This window comes from Mustela putorius, unplaced genomic scaffold (assembly GCF_011764305.1).
Source record: "Mustela putorius furo isolate JIRA1106 unplaced genomic scaffold, ASM1176430v1.1 tig00000129_pilon_pilon_pilon, whole genome shotgun sequence".
Classification (NCBI taxonomy): Eukaryota; Metazoa; Chordata; class Mammalia; order Carnivora; family Mustelidae; genus Mustela; species Mustela putorius.
In genome coordinates this window covers 53,685,975-53,692,702 of record NW_025421290.1, presented here as the reverse complement: position 1 = coordinate 53,692,702, position 6,728 = coordinate 53,685,975, and the positions used below count along the sequence as shown (strand labels likewise).

The 6,728-nt window shown below is 40.4% G+C and overlaps 1 pseudogene; it reads left to right on the top strand.

Annotated features, from left to right (window-relative positions):
- Window positions 1-5,064: 5,064 nt before the first annotated feature.
- LOC123390519 lies at window positions 5,065-5,663 on the top strand (annotated as a pseudogene).
- Window positions 5,664-6,728: the final 1,065 nt, after the last annotated feature.

The window sequence follows — 6,728 nt, the reverse complement described above, 5'->3', positions numbered from 1 at the left end:
TTTTTTTTTTAATTATTTCTTTTCAGTGTTCCATAATTTGTTGTTTATGTCCCACACCCAGTGCTCCATGCAATATGTGCCCTCCATAATACCCAACACCCAACGTCCCACCCCCCTCTCCTGCAAAACCCTCAGATTGTTTCTCAGAGCACATAGTCTCTCATGGTTCATCTCCCCCTCTGATTTACCCCAACACCCTTCTTCTCCCCATCTCCCCATGTCCTCCATGTTATTCCTTATGCTCCACAAGTAAGTGAAACCATATGATCATTGACTCTCTCTGATTGACTTATTTCCCTCAGCATAATCTCTTTCAGTCACATCCATGCTGATACAAAAGTTGGCTGTTCAAATAACTTCATTGGAGAAGTGTCTGTTCATGTCTTCTGCCCATTTTTTGACATTATTATCTGTTTTGTGTGTGTTGAATTTGAATAGTACTTTATAGACCCTGCATATCAGCCTTTTGTCTATACTGTCATTTGCAAATACCTTCTCCCATTCCGTGGGTTGATTCTTTGTTTGTTTCCTCTACTGTGCAGAAACTTTTGATCGTGATGAAGTCTGAAAAATTCATTTTTGCTTTTGTTTCCTTTGCCTTTGAAGACATATCTTGAAAGAAGTTGCTGTGGCTGATATTGAAGAGTTTACTGCCTATGTTCTACTCTATGATTCTGATGGATTCCTGCCTCATGTTGAGGTCTTTTACCCATTTCAAGTTTATCTTTATGTATGGATTAAGAAAATGGTCGAGTTTCATTCTTCTGTTCTTAGCTGTTCAATTTTCCCAGCATGACTTTCTTTTTGCCATTGGATATTTTTTGCTACTTTGTCAAAGATTGTTTGACCATTAAGTTGAGGGTCCATATCTGGGCTCTCTACTCTGTTCTACTGGTTTATGTGTCCGTTTTTGTGCCAGTACCAGGCTCTCTTGGTGATTACAGCTTTTTAATATAGATTGAAATCAGGCAACATGACGTCCTTAACTTTGTTTTTCTTTTTCAACATTTCCTTGGCAATTTGGGGTCTCTTCTGGTTCCATACCACTTTTAAGATTCTTTGTTCCAGCACTTTGAAAAATGTTGATCTTATTATGGTTGGGATGGCATTGAAAGTATTGATTCCTGTGGACAGCAGAGACGCTTTAACAATGTTTATTCTTCAGATCCCTGTGCATGAAATGTTTTTCCATCTTTTTGTGTGGTCTTCAATTTATTTCATGAGTGTTCTGTAGTTTATCAAGTATAGATCATTTACCTCTTTGGTTTAGTTTATTTCACGGTACCTTGTGTTTTTCGGTGCTATTGTAAATGAAATTGATTTCCACATTCTCTTTCTACAGTTACATTCTTAGTGTGTAACAAACTAACTGGATTTTGTGCATTAATTTTATCTATGTAATCACTTAGGTCTGAAAGGCATGATCTATTAGCTGTTATAAGGACAGATCTGCCCAGACCCTTAGGAAAATTAAATCAACCAATATCTACAAGGAGGTATCGCTAACCTATATGGAGGCTATACTTAATCAGAAAATAACTGAAGATATAATTGATTACTTGGAATATGCCATAGGTTGCATTAAAACTAGTGACTTTTAAAATGAAATAAACTTATCTAGTCTCCATCTATCATCTATCTGTTATCTAGTCATATGACCTCTATTTGATGTCTATTCATCTAAATTAATACTTATCTTATTGTTGTAAGACTTTTGGGAATATGTACATAGTACCTGAAACCTCTTATTAGACCTGTAATGTTTAGATCCTAATAATCTCCAGGTCATTCACTCCATTTCCTTCAAAGTATTTGAGAATCATTAACTCTATGTATTAATTAGTGACCATCTCTGTATTGCACCTTACTTTAAAGCAATCCCTTCCTCTCAGAGTTAACAGGCTCCTGTGTGATGTGGATTTCGCAGGAGAAGGAAGGTCCCTCCACGCACTGGAATTGTATCTGCAGACAACAGAGAAGGTGCCTTGTGTTGGTGTCTGTGCACTTGAGGACCTGCGCTGCACTTACAAGCTTTGCAGACATCTTGGCAGACAAAGCCCTTCACCAGAGACCATCAGGATCAAAGGTCTGCAGGAGTGCCTCTGTCGTGCCAGTAGTTGCTCATGTGAAGTCAAGTAACTCAGTGAAGAAACTAAAAGAAATGGAATCTTGGGACCCAGGACACTTTAATTATCATTGTGTTTACAGCAGAGTTGGCATCAATATTGATTTTTTCTAGCAAAGATGTCTGGGATGACTGTTGATATTGAGTGTATTTAACACTAGATTTGGAAAGCTGTAGCCATAGAATGTGGATCCTGCCCATATAGCCATGGCAAAGGCAACCTTGGAAGCCAGCTCTCTGGACTAATACTACTTGCAGTTTTAGCAGTACTGGGGTAAAAGCAGAAGCTCCTGTGACCCCTAAGACTGTGACCCCTGGGACTAATTCAGTGATTCATCACTTACATACAACACCTAGTGTTCATCAAAACTAGAGCTTTATTTCATGCTCATCATCCATCTCCCCAGTCCTCACTCATCTCCCTCCATCAACCTGCGGTCTGTTCTCTATTACTAAGAGTCACTTGTGGTTGTTTCCTTCCCTCCTCTTTTTTCTTTTGCCACGTCCCTTATATACACCTCTTTTCCTTCACAAATTCCACATATGAGTCATAAATGGGAAAAGATAATTGCAAAGACATATCTGATAATGTCCATAATCTATAGAGACTTTACCACACTCAACATGCAAATAATGCAGTTAATAAATGGGAAGAAGAAAGGAATAAACATTTATTGAAGGAATACTCCAGAAGGATATCAGATACATAAAAAGGCACACAACCTCAGTCATCATAGGGTGTCACAGCCTGTGCGACAAACTGACCAGAAACGTGAGGGTAAGAGGATGTGAAAAGAAATTCGAAATGTATTTTGAATTTTTATTTATTTAAAATAAAGACATGAAGCAAAAAAAAAAAAAAAAAAAAAAAAAAAGAAATTAAGAGACAAAGAAATGGGGACAGGAGGAGCACCAAGGAGGATGTCCAATAGTGCCAAAGTTTATTTTGCAGAGTTCTGATTTATACCACACAGTAAGGGAATCACCTCCAGTACATCTGGTGCTAGTTTCTATTTTGGTCTGAGAGTAGCTGGCCATGCAGAGATATCAGATAGCCTTGACCTTCATGGTTTGGACACTTAGGCCATAACTCAATATTCACAAAACACAGGAGCTTTATTAGCTTAGTCTTGAGCCAGCAGCTGCAATGGCAACAAGCCAAACCTCACAATGTTCTCATAACAATCACCAGGGAGACACGGTGGCACTCTAGTTTGCCACCTGTGAAGGTCCTCGGTTGAAGAGGTTCCCAAGAACTGTTGCTCTATTGGGTTAACCCCTTCTAGGCACGAGGCCCCAAACAATTTGGAAAGCACAAATCAAAGCCATGGAATGGTGTTACCTCATACTTGTCAGAATGACTAAAATGCAATAACTGCTGAACACAATTCTCAGATCTATGACAATTTCATTAGTGATTGACATCAAATATAGTTGGAAACATATAGAGACATGGTTTCTAGGTCTACCACTCCAAGACAAGTAGTTGACCCTCACCTTACTCAGAGACATTTCCCATATAATAGAACCTATGAAAATATACCCTTGGGAGGGAAAGACTTCAGCGATTTGAGGGCACCTGATACATCGTAGGGACTTAATTCAAGATTCCTGCTCATCTCTGAATATAATAAATAGAGCAGGATATTGTAGTCAAGGAGCAGAGTGAGTATCTCAAGTAAAGGAAGTACATATGAGGACATATGCTTTCAAAAGGACAATCTGTAATGGTTATGCTGAGTGGTAACTCCTCATATGTTGGATAAGTTGGGAAGAGCAAAGAGGAGTCCTTGTATCTCTGCAAGGCTCTGTGACACCTGCCAGTGCACTGGGATCATCAGGGTGCTCACACAGTCCTTCTGACTCAAAAACCATGGAGCGCATGATCCAGGACAAGAGTTGGATTGGGCATGGTCTCCTCTCAAGGGCTTCTAGCTAAATGCTCTGTTAAGTTCTACCAGAAAGGACACAGTAAACATTTTGTAAATCTGTCAAAATACAGAAGAGTCCTCCATTTTTTCGTAATCAATCATCAAAATGGTCATAACCACATTTGCCAAGGACAAAGCATTGAGATTATCATAATTGATATCATCATTGAAATAAATATGAATGTAGAAGTACAATGACCCTAATTTCAAAGATGAAGAATTGTCTTTAACAGCATGCTTTCTGATTTCAGGTGTTCTGAGGTTAACTGCTTAGCTAACAATTCCATTCATTTATCTTTATTGAAGTTTACCATTGATGTCTTCCCAAGAGGTCAGGTGTAAATGCCCCTTGTGTTTGTTGATAACCCACAGTGTCTTCAGCAGCTCTGTGATTATCTGTCAATGGTTCTCAGTGTCTCCAAGATTCTGTGACAGAAAGTCCTGGTCTCCACACATCAGTCCACTGGGACTTCTGCAAATTCAGGAAGCCTGCAAATCTCATGTCCAACTCTGTTATGCAGAAGGTTAAAGGGAGCAAATAGATCCCATGGTGAGGAGCACAGACTCACACTCTGGGGCTTAATTTCACCTGCTGTGTGCCCCTGGACATTCAAACAACAATTCTGTGCTTCAGTGAGTACATATCCACCTGCAAAATAGTGGTAAAATTAGTACCTACATTACAATAATGGGGTGCCTATGTGAAAAAATGAAGATAATGGGTGCTAAGTAGTTTATCTAGGAAAGTGACAAAATAAAAGAGCATGGTTTCCTCAAAGATATCTTGGTGAACAAACTCCACCAGGAACCTCACGAATGCTCTAGGTCACTGCCATCTTGAGGATGCTACCTGGCAAATGTGTTATATACACAGAGAATATGCAAATATGGCCTTCCCTCTGCGGATTAAAACAGCTCAGCCCTGACTCTGCAGCTGGGAGAGGAACCCCAGCACAGTATTTCCAGGTGGTCCATTCAGTAATCAAGACAGAACATTGACAATTCACCATGGAGTTTGAGCTTGGATGGTTGTTCCTTGTTGCTCTTTTAAAAGGTAACTCATGGTGAGCAAGAGACGTTGAGGATGTGAGTGGATATGACTTAGAGAAACCATGGATGTGTGACAGTTTCCTCACAAAGACTTCTATGTCTACAGATGTCCAATGTGAGGTGCAGCTGGTGGAATCTTGGGGAGATCTAGTAAAGCCTGGGGGTCCCAGAGACTCTCCTGCACAGCCTCTGGATTTACCTTCAGTAGCTTCAGCATGAGCTGGGTCAGCCAGACTCCAGGGAAGGGGCTGCAGTGGGTCCCATATATTAGTTATGATGGAAGTAGCACAAACTATGCAGACTCTGTGAAGGGCGAGTTCACTATCTCGAGAGGCAATGACAAAAACATACTGTATCTGCAGATGAACAAGCTCAGAGCCCTGAACACAGCCCTGTATTACTGTGCAAGACACAGCGTGGGAGGACATCAGCTTGAGTCAAGACACACACCTCACTCTAAGAGGGATCTGGACCACCAAGGGTGTACAATAATCACCAATTCTGTCTTTAGGCACAGGAGTAGATTCAGATGGAGGTTATGGGAAGGTTCCCTGTAAGGGTCTGGGGATTCCTGTCCATAGAACAGTTTCCATCAGGGACCCTCTCTGCACACATGATTCAGTGATTTCCTCTTCACTCTCTGACTTCAAAAGGTTATTCTAATGGGAAAATAATTATACTAAAATGCACAAAATATCTTCTCCCATTGCGTGGGGTGCCTATTTGTAATCTTGACTGTTTCCTTTGCTATGCAGAAGCTTTTGATTTTGATGAAGTCCCAAAAGTTCATTTTTTTTTAGATTTTTTATTTATTTTTTTATTTTTTATAGACATATATTTTTATCCCCAGGGGTAAAGGTCTGTGAATCACCAGGTTAACACAATTCACAGCACTCACCAAAGAACATACCCTCCCCAATGTCCATAATCCCACCCCCTTCTCCCAAACCCTCTCCCCCCAGCAACCCTCAGTTTGTTTTGTGAGATTAAGAGTCATTTATGGTTTATCTCCCTCCCAATCCCATTTTGTTTCATTGATTCTCCTCCTACCGAATTAAACCCCCATGTTGCACCACCACCTCCTCATATCAGGGAGATCAAATGATAGTTGTCTTTCTCTACTTCACTTATTTCACTAAGCATGATATGCTCTAGTTCCATCCATGTTGTCGCAAATGGGAAGATTTCATTTCTTTTGATGGCTGCATAGTATTCCATTGTGTATATATACCACATCTTCTTGATCCATTCATCTGTTGATGGACATCTAGGTTCTTTGATAGTTTGGCTATTGTGGACATTGCTGCTATAAACATTCGGGTGCACGTGCCCCTTTAGATCCCTACGTTTGTATCTTTAGGGTAAATACCCAATAGTGCAATTGCTGGGTCATAGGGCAGTTCTATTTTCAAGATTTTGAGGAACCTCCATGCTGTTTTCCAGAAAGGTTGCACCAGCTTGCATTCCCACCAACAGTGTAGGAGGGTTCCCCTTTCTCCGCATCCTCGCCAGCATCTGTCATTTCCTGACTTGTTGATTTTAGCCATTCTGACTGGTGTGACGTGATATCGCATTGTGGTTTTGATTTGTATTTCCCTGATGCCCAGTAATATGGAGCACTT